The 10,152-nt window shown below is 51.5% G+C and overlaps 1 long non-coding RNA gene across 1 annotated transcript; it reads left to right on the forward strand.

Annotated features, from left to right (window-relative positions):
- Positions 1-334: 334 nt before the first annotated feature.
- On the forward strand, positions 335-6,077 carry LOC149863257 (uncharacterized). Its single transcript, XR_016443111.1, has 3 exons — positions 335-378; positions 1,500-1,707; positions 5,962-6,077. It is a non-coding gene; the product is annotated as an uncharacterized LOC149863257 (long non-coding RNA).
- Positions 6,078-10,152: the final 4,075 nt, after the last annotated feature.

A 10,152-nucleotide genomic window follows, 5' to 3' on the forward strand; every position in this document is an offset into this window, starting at 1 on the left:
AAAAAACAAACAAAAATTCAGACTTTTAAATGATCAGAGGGGGTTTTTTTGGAAATAATTTAGAAAATGGCTTTGGCTCTCAACACAAAACAACAAAATTTTTTTTTTTTCTGAACTCTCAGTGAACCAAAAAGTTCCCCAACTTGTTTCAATGATAAGCAACTGGCAGATTCAGCTGCTTGTCAAATTCTGTGTCTTACCGAGTGTGGCAGGGCACTGTTGGTGCCTGACACTTTAAGGGCTGAGCCAAACAGCCGGCAGGTGCTTGATTACAGGCCATTTTAGATCTCTGGCCGACTATATAAACAGAGCAGTTTACTGCTGGTAGGGTAGGCAGAAACATCACTTGGCTGAAAGGCTGTATGGAGCATCTTGGGGGTAAGGGTAAGGGTAAGGGTAAGGGTAAGGGGGCTCCTGGTCCTGGGCATGACCTAAAACTGTACCCTGCTGGGAGTGGGTGGCTTGGTGGGGCTCCTAGTGGTTTAGGAGCTCCCAGGAAATACCAGGCCAGTTACCACTCCAGTGGAAGGTGGGTTGGGGCACCTTAACCCCTAGTCCCCACAACACTGTGGGTACAAAGGGGCCAGGCATGGCTGTGGCCACCTGAACCCAAAGAGGGTGTAAGACCCAGGTGGGGCCAGGTATGGCATGGCCATCAGCCCCTACTGGGGAGGGAAGCCCTGTGGCCCCAGTGAGAGGGGAACCAGAGGGCTGGGAGTGTGGTGTGAGTTTGTATAGTGTTTCCCTGGGAGAGGCCAGGGCAAGCTTGGCCCTGACTGGGTAATTGGCTGGCCACTACCTTGGTGAGGGTTGCAGAAGAGGCCCAAAAGACGGTATGTCTGCCACCCAAGGTGTGCACTAGATAAAGCCTATGGCTGAAGGAGCTGACTCTGAGAGCGAGGTGGTACAGGTTGTTGATGAATGAAAGGGACCCTGTGAGAGGAGGGTGGTATGAATGGGCATCTGAGGCCTGACAACAAGGGCTAAGCTTGGTGCAGCTCTAAGCTGGGAGCATTGTCACCTGGATGCCTTCTGTGAAGCTTGGGCTGAGGTGTAGGGGAGGAATGGAGCTGCAGATAGTGCCCCTGCCATTGGGGCAAGAATGGGCAGCCTCCTGCCTTATTGGAGCCAATTAAGAGACAACAAGGCATGGCAGGCAAGGCGGGCAGTTGGCCCAGAACAGGTGGGTGGGCCCGTGGCAGACTGGCCCCGGGAAAGCCCCCTGTTACACTGAGCAAGTGAATTATTTGTTGATGGGACATGTGAACTATTAATCAAGCTATAAAGATCCTAAAGACTGCCCATCAAACCTACAGCTGATGATAGAAGCCAGGCTTTCCTACCCAGTTAGATACAGGGGTTAACATACCAGGTCCTCTCTCCTGACACTACCGTAAGATAGCAAATAACCAAGCGGTTTCCCTGGGTGATGATAGTTGGAGATCACAGTATACTGTGATGGTAGTCATTAATCATTTGAATTGTTCTTGTACCTGCAGGCATCGGTTCCTATGTCAGGCACTACACAGGTAACAGATAGCCATGACCCTAAAGGGTTTACTATGTGAGAGTAAGACGAAGGGCAGCAAATGAAGTAGATGGAGCCTAAAGTAATAATGAGAAGAGCTTTACCCTGACATGAGAAGTTTTCCCATCCCTGCAAACTGGGCCAAACACTGGACAAATGTATGAGGATACCTTTACAGGGTAGGTAGCTACCGTGATTGGCATGAGGGAGGCAGTAGAGCATTGATTCTCAACCGGGGGCTGTGAGAAGCCTTTAATCGGCTACCCAGGAATTGCAAGATAAACCCAGAGATTTCAGATCAGAATCCAGTGTCAAAAACATCCTGACTGGCTCTGAGCTTTGAGTGCTTTGCAGCAGGGTAGTTGCTCTAGTGTTTTTTTTATTTAGTCAAAAAACAGAAAAAGAAAAGAACTGTTATTTGCTGAGAGGGTGTTTTGAGTCTGAGGGGTGGCTTGTGTCTTTTTTTTTTTTTTTTAAAGGTAAAAAACTGCTCTTCTAAAATAAAGGAGGGTGTTTTTCTCTTCTCCCTGAATGGAGATGGAATCTTAGGAAATGAAGGCTGAAGGGAGCTCAGGAGGTCACATCTAGTCCAACCCCTGCTCCAAGCAGGACCAGCCCCAACTACATCATCCCAGCCCAGGCTTTGTCTGCCCAGGTCTTCAAAACCTCCAAGGATGGAGACTCCCCCACCTCTCTGGGTAACTTGTCCCAGTGCTTCACCACCCCACTAGTGAGAGAGTTTCTCCTAAAACCCAACCTCAACTTCCCTTGCTGCAGCTTGAGCCCATTGCTCCTTGTCCTCTCATCTGCCCCCACTGAGACCAGTCCTGCTGCTAGCCTTGTGCATGCATCCAGCTCCATCCTCTTTGCAGCCCCCCTGCAGGGAGGTGACGGCTGCTGTTCAATCCCCCTCGGTCTTCTCTTCTGCAGACTCAGTCAGCCCAGGTCCCCCAGCCTCTCCTCACCAGTCCTGTCTCCAGCCCCACAACCATTTTCATTGCCCTCCACTGGACTCCCTCCAATGTGTCCACATCCTTTCTGGAGTGGGGGGCTGAAAACTGGACACAGGACTCCAGATGTGGCCTCCCCAGTGCTGAACAGAGGGGAAAATCCCTGCCCTCGCCCTGCTGGCAGCCCTTGCCCAGGATGCTGGTAGCCTTCTTGGCACCAAGGGCACACTGCTGGCTCCTATTCAGTAGGGCTGTGCGAAGCTTCGGGTGGTGATTCAATTCAGTGGTCAAATCTCCGAATCCAAATCAAATCAGGGGAATAATTATAGGTCTTAATTGATTCAAACCTTTCCAAAGATTTGGAGAGCTCTGATGATTTGGGCAGCATGGAGCTGGACCCAGACTCAGAGCTGGTAAGTGCTGGGGGAGGGAGGAGGGGACCATGTGGGCGACCCCTGCCTGCCCCAGCTTGGTAATTTGAAAAAAAAAAAAAAAAGCCCCAGCCCACTGGGTGCTGCCAGGCAGGGGGCAATCCCTGCTGCCCCCCACTGCCCCATGCTGCATAGGGGGCTCTACATGAGCCCCCTGGCCCCTCCACAGATGCCAGCTCTCATCCTTTAAGAAAAAACAAATGGAGAAAAGCCCTGGGACTCACTGCTCCTGCAGTGGCCTCAGGGGGGCTCATGCAGAGCCCCCCACACGGCACGGGGCAGTGGGGGGCAGCAGGGATTGCCCCTGCCCAGCAGCACCTGCCAAGTCGGGACTCCCCCCCCCAAGTGCCGGGAGCTGGGGCGGGCTGGGCTGGGAGAGTGGGCAGGGGATGGGCCTGGCCTGGCCTGGCTGATTCGGAGATCTGGCAGCAGCCCAATCTCCAAATTGGATTCAGCCAAATCGAACTGGAGCAGTAATTTGAATCGCTGTCCCCCGAATCGGCCGAATCCAAAGCGAATACTTGCCGCTTCACACAAGCTGCTATTCAGCTTTTTGCCCCCTGTCCCCCCAGGTCCTTCTCGGCAGAGCTGCTGCCCAGCCCATCCCCCCCAGCCTGCCCCGGTGCAGGGGATCGCTCCCTCCTCAGTGCCGGACTTTGCACTTGTCCTTGTTGAACCTCAGGAGATTTCTTTTGGCCCGATCCTCCAATGTGTCCAGGTCTCTCTGAATCCTAGCCCTGCCCTCCAGTGTATCCACCACCCCCTCCAGATGGGAGCATGCATGCAAGAAGTGGACAACGTCCCCCCTCTCCCTCCAACAAAGGTCATATGCAGGGATCTGAGATGATATCTTGTCCCTCTCGCTTATTCAGCCCCGGGTGTTGTTTTGGTAATGCTCTGCCAAAATGGCTTGGAGATTAGGTTGCTTAATGAATAGAGACTACAGTTCACTGAGAACTGGCCTGCGACTGATAAGGGATTGTTTGAAAGGAAAACAAAAACCTGCATGCTCTGGCTGCTGGCTGGGCAGGGTGCTCGAAGTTGCCTCCAAGATAGGCCCCCCGGGCAGGTGGAGCTGCTCCTGCGGTGACGGCATCATGCAGAAATCCCTCCCGGCAGCTTCAATGCCAGCGAAGGCTCTTTGCAAGGATGGATGAAGGCAGGATGCATGGGATGTCGGTGCCCAGGCAGCTGCAGGCCCACGAAAGGGAGAGGAGAGCCTTGCTGTGCTCCAGAAGAAGAAATATGGGGCTGGGGCTAGGTGAAAAGAACTGGCATACGAGTGCCAGGGCCACGAGGGGACTTAAGGAGGGCATGGAGGTGGGTTGTAGGGACTGAAGTAGACAGATGTGGTTATAAGCCAGGGTCTGGTGACTGCTTGGATCTGTGCATTTCTTTGGGTCCTCCCTCTCATTTCCAGGGGTCCCTGCCTGCTGGGCTGTCACTTCAACCCATGGAAGGGGGTGCACTGAGAGATGCAGAGAAAGCACCAAACTTTCTTATGTCTCCAGATCTGGGCAGGGAACCGGCTGCCCACTTCTGATAGCAACAGCAGAGATGCAGCAAGAACAGGGGCCGAGGCCTGATTCTGCAAGGGCTGGAAGAGGAGCTGCAGGCAGGGGCATGTCTTGAAATAAAGAGAAAAAGGTCATCAACTCCCCCCGCCAACATCTAAGAAAGAGGTTTGGAAGGGAGCTGAAGTGGCCCGTGCAACTTCCCGCAAGTCACTTTGCCCCCCAGCCTTTGCCTCAAGATAAGATCAGCGAAGCGGGGTAACCAGAATAATGTGACAGCCAGTGTGCCTCTCCGCAGGCCTAGCTAAATAGGGTTGACACTTCCAGGGACACGGGCATACCAACGTGGTGTGCACGTTGCCACCACGACTGCACGCACACGCGGGGCACCTGCGGCCACCTGGCCTCGCTGTGAGCACGGCTCTGCACCCACCGTGGCAACGACCGTGTGCACAATTGAACGTACGAGTGCGAGCACCGTTTGCCTGCACAAAGCTCTGCAGGGAGAAAGCAAAATATTATTGCTTGCTGACATCTTTCTGATGCGAAAGCTAAAAGACCCTGATTCATGGGTAGTATTTCCTGCCCCCACCCCCCCAGCTTTGTTTAGAGGGAAATGCACTGAGCCTGAAAAAATGTTCGCGTGCATGCAAGCTCCATATAAAGCAGGATCAGGGGGACTGGGCAGGCAGCGCTGCCTGCTCGACAGGGCTCCTGCCAGCCTTTGCTGGCTGCAAGCAGCCTGGCCTTATAAGGAGAGAGCTCCTCCTGCCAAGTCCTGGCTGCCCTCGCACACGGCTGTCGCTTCCCACTCCGCTTCCCCCCTTCCCGCGGGCATCTGCGGGGCACCTAACCCTGCTCGCCGGCTCCTTTCGTGGCCAGGCCCGTAGCCGAGAGAGAGCGCCCAGATGTGGCTCCCCCCGAGGACCGGACACGGCCTGGCTGCTCTTCCTTCCCTTTGCGACGTTTGCTACCCTTGCAACATCCAGTGGGTGAAATGTCAGGGGTTGGGTGGGGTCCGTGCTGCAGCAAAATCATCTCTTCTGGGGGGTTTTTTGCTGCTCTTCTGGGGGGTTTTTTGCTGCTTCTTTTACAAGTGCAATTTCTTATCCTTTACTCTGCCCCTCCTGGTTCTGCTGCTTCCCTGTCACTGGCCTCCTAACCCTTCTTCCCTACCTTTTGGTTTGTTTTGGTACGAGAGCCTTCCCCTCACAGCCCCTGCCAACTAAGGGAGCGATACTTGTAGTTTCCAAACTGGGTACATGTGCTGTGCCAATAAAAAGGCCAGTCTGGAGAGGTGTTGCCAATATTTCACATTCAAATCTTACAGATCAGGCTGGGATGGGTTAGGAATGACTTCACGCATGAGAGAGTCCTCAGCCGTGTTTCTATTTGTACCCAAAAAAGAGGTTTCGGGTCAATACTTCTTTTATTTTTTAAGTACCTGGGTGTGCAATGGACTATGGAATAGATTTTTCTCCTAAAAGAAAGGGTTAGAAGCCCATTTAAAAATAATAATTATGAATGCTAATTTTCAGGAAGCTTGCTTTTAACCTGAAGAACTCACTGCTGCAAGATGATCGGTCAAGGACTTGGAATTAAAACCTGCTAAAGACTTGAATGGAATAAAATGTTCTGTTGGCCAAGCTGAAAATGTGTAAAGGGTGTAAACTCCCGTGCAGGAAAAGAGATTGGAAAAAAATGCCTTCCAAGTGGAATCGGCCAATTCAGGGGGTTTGAACCCCCTGTCTTTCAGCATCAGCTATCGGCTGTCATCAGAAGGGGTTGCAGAAAGGCAGAAAGTTGCCATGTCAGATATGGGAAGGTTTAGGTTTCTCTTCTCCCATCTCTGTCATCAACTACCATGGTAACGGAGAATGAGCAAGTTAGTATTAACAGGGGAAGACAGGGCTGGATGGCTCCTTGGGTCTCCTCCGTTTCTAATGGAGATGATTGTTCCCTCTGGTCAATGGGTAGAGGGAGGTTTGCACAAGGCTAGCACTTACAGCCAGCTGTCTGCTCGCATCCCCCTGCGCTTGGTGGAAGTTTTTTATACAGCCTAAGTGCTGGGCTAAACCCTTCCCTGTATGAAAACATCAGGCAGCCAAGCAGACCACTAGTGTTACAAAGAGGCCGGGCTCCTTCACGTCTCAGCTTTCCTTTCCGGAAGTCAGGGCTGAGCTGCTTTTAGTTTAGGTTCGGCCATGCAAAAAATGGGTGAAGATCAGCATGTTCCTGGCTGTATTTTGCATGTCAAGCAGACTCGTAGACAAGGCAGCAGGAGATCCGTATTACCTGGGAGAGCCAGTCAAATTAGCCGTGAAGACTATTAAAATAAATGATGATGATCTTCCGAGGTCCCTTCCAGCTCTGATGGCTATGAAATCTATGAAATGCCGCTCGTTGTTGATCTGAGAAATGGGCGCGACGTGCTGTGAGCGCATGAGCTACATGTGGGGGGTTATCCTTATAAAAGCGCCCACAGAGATGGTTAGAAAAGAAAAAATGTGGTTTCTCTCTCTCCCCTTCCTCCTTTCCCTCTCCTCCTCCCAATGAAAAATGTCTACTTTTGGTAGAAAAAAAATTAAGACAAAACAGAAAAAAAAGTCAATAATGGAAATGCAGTTGCTGCTGCTTGTGGAAGGTATTCCCTTCTTCCTTTTTCATATGCATCCCATCCCAGTTCAGCAGCTTGACTTGAACCAGAAAGGCTGCAGTGCATCATGGGGGGCAGCGTTATGGTGCGTGTGGTCTCCGTAGACGTGGCTTCTTGGCTAAATTGTGTTGTCTGAATTACCGTGCTGGACAGAGGAGGCCGTGCTCCTGGACTGGCTTCATGGCTGCGGTGTGTCAAGGGAGATTTAATGCATCCCAAGAGCCTGGCTTTTGGAAGAGAGGGGGACATGAAGCAACCCAACTGCAGTGCCTAAGCTACATTAACCAATGCAAAACAAAAAAAAAAATCAGCATTTCTTTTCTTGTTGGTTTCCAGAAAGCCAGTTTTCCATTGAAAACCTGTTGCAAGGGAGAATGCCCAGGAAGGCCTGCTACCCTCGGGGATGGTAACAGTATTAAGCGTTGCGCTTTGGCTACTGGGAAGTTATGAGGGCGCTGGTAGGTGGCAGCTCCCAGCGTGTTTGACCTGCTGCATATAACAGGCTAGAGGCAATCTCGGGCTGCAACTTTCCTGGAGGTGAAAATAGGGCTCTTTGCCTTGATCTCCAGGCCTCCCCAAACGTCACAATGCTCTGGATGGGGAACAACCGGACGTCAACAGGACCAAGTGTGAGTCACTGCAGGCAGGTTTTAAGTTATGTCATGGATCACCAAATCCTAGAAAGTGAAGGTGGAAGGGAGCTCAGGGGGTCACATCTAGTCCAACCCCCTACTCCAAGCAGGACCAGCCCCAACTGCATCATCCCAGCCAGGGATTTGTTGAGCCAAGCCTTAAAAACCTCCAAGGATGGAGATGCCACCACCCCTTTAGGTAACTCGTTCCAGCGCTTCCCCACCCTCCTGGTGAGAGAGTTTTTCCTAATAACCAACTTAAATCTTCCTTGCTGCAACTTGATGAGATTGCTTTGATTTTGGCCTGAGCTGGCTGTCTTGGAGACAGCAGAATACATTGCGGGGAGCAGTGTGGGAAGCATCTTCCTTGCTTGAGTTATGCTCTGCATTTGCTTGCTGCCTATATACTCCCTGCATGGAGATGATTTAATACCAGGCATCAGGGCAGAGGTTGAATCCAAGCCCTTATTACAATTCCAGTGAAAAGCTTTTTTTCAACGCAACCTACTGCTCTGGTGTTGGAGGCGTTTGAGTTTGACTGATCATGTAATCACAGCCCAAACAACGCACCTGAGAGTCTTGCTCACGCGCACAGCCTTAGAGATGGATTTCCCTGCTGCTTCAAGACGTCTTTACACTGTTTTGGAGCGTTATCCCATTGCTAGCGTTTGATTTTTTTTTTTTTTCCCCCACTGTTTTGTAGTGTTGTCTCAGTCTTAGCATTTTATTCCTTTGACCAAATAGCCTGCAGCACATCCAGTGCCAGGCAGAGCCCTGGGTAGGGAGCCAGGAAAATGAAGATCTGCTGCTGACAGTGCCGTGAGCCTGTGACCTCTGTGCCTCAACTTCTCCAGCTATAAAATGGGCATGATTTTACTTTCCCTCCTTGATGCAAAGTGTCTTGAAGGCCAGGGCTAAAAACCCCAGGATGGTGAAGGTGGGTGATGAGAAGGGGCTGGACAGTTAATTGGTGCACCGTTGAAACAAAGCCAAGCAGAAATAACCTGTGCTGCAAGATCATTGAGCTTGCAACGTTATAGGAGCATAGGATCACAGGGTAGTAGAGCCCGCCCAGGCTCATCCAGTCCAGCCCTTTGCTCAAGGCAGGATTGTCCCTGATTGAGCCAGCCCAGCTAGTGTCTATCCAACCTATTCTTAAAAATGTCCAGAGACGGAGATGCCAGAGCTTCCCTCGGCATCCTGCTCTAGTGCTCGACCACCCTCAGAGTTAGAGAGCTCCTCCCAGTCTCCAACCTCCGTGTCCTCTGTTGCAGCTTGAGGCCATTGCTCCCAGGCCTGTCTCCTATGGCCACAGAGAAAAGCCCATCTCCATCCTCTCCCTAATGGTCCTTCAGGCATTTGAAGGCTGTTATCATATCCCACTCCTGTCCACCCAGGCCTTTTCTTCTCCAGACTAAATAATCCTTCGGTAAGATCAGCTCTGCGTCTCATATATGCTTGCAGGAAAGGCTAAGATTCTGCTAATAAGCCGTGGCGGGGGGAGGCGCTGAAAAGAGGGAGGGAACCAGGATTTGTAGAGTGAAGACGGGCCCACCAGCAACGTGAGACTGAAGTGCTGCCTTGCTGTATACCCAGTGCTTGCTTTAAAATCATTTTGGGTCTCCAGGATGTGGGCTAGCTCAGGAGCGTCATAGTCTTCACGGGCTGGCCTTGCTCTTGGCATCTCTCTCCTTGGTCTACCTGTGGAAAGGGTAGCGGGAGGCGGTGAGCCACGTTAGGCAGAAGGCAGGGCAGGTTTGCACCTTTATAGATGAACTAGACTTTGCCTGTCCCAGCAGTGCCCCGTCCTTTTCTCCTCCTGCGTCCCTCCCCTTTGTATGCTAATACTGCTTTCTGTTTCGAAGCTCTGCTTCCTGCATCCAATGAAGCAAGCTCCTGCTCGCAAAAGCATATGCATATCTGACTTAGTCAGTCTATCAGGTGCAAACCTACCTTGTCTCCTGGCTGGGAATGGTATACTGGGCAGCAGATGAGACTGGTCAGAGCAGAGGAGCGCTCAAATATGGGAGACGGGGAACATTTGGCACCGTGATATTATCGTGCAGGCGGACGAGAAATCACTTGCTCAGTTACACACGTGGAGAAGGCTCCGTGGAAAAGCAACATTTGGGGCTTTATGAGAAATATCAAAAGAGAGCAAATGAGATTTTTTGTCACCAGGCCTAGCTACAGAAGAGGCAGGAGGCCACTTCCCACCCCTCTGCATATGTTCAGACCACACAGCGCAAATGTACAGTTTCAAACTATGAAACTATGAGTGGAAACAAATGCCTGCTCTGGGACTGGGGCTGGCACCTGGGAGAGAGACTGACTCGATGTGCTCCCTTCCATGGTGATTCCCGGAAAGCATCAGAGATGAGGTGGAAACTTTTGCATGCCCATGACTGGGCACTATCAGAATAAAAGTCGGGTTTTTAAAA

The sequence above is a fragment of the Crocodylus siamensis genome, chromosome 6, assembly GCF_052110815.1.
Source record: "Crocodylus siamensis isolate JL-2025a chromosome 6, ASM5211081v1, whole genome shotgun sequence".
In the NCBI taxonomy this organism is placed as follows: Eukaryota; Metazoa; Chordata; order Crocodylia; family Crocodylidae; genus Crocodylus; species Crocodylus siamensis.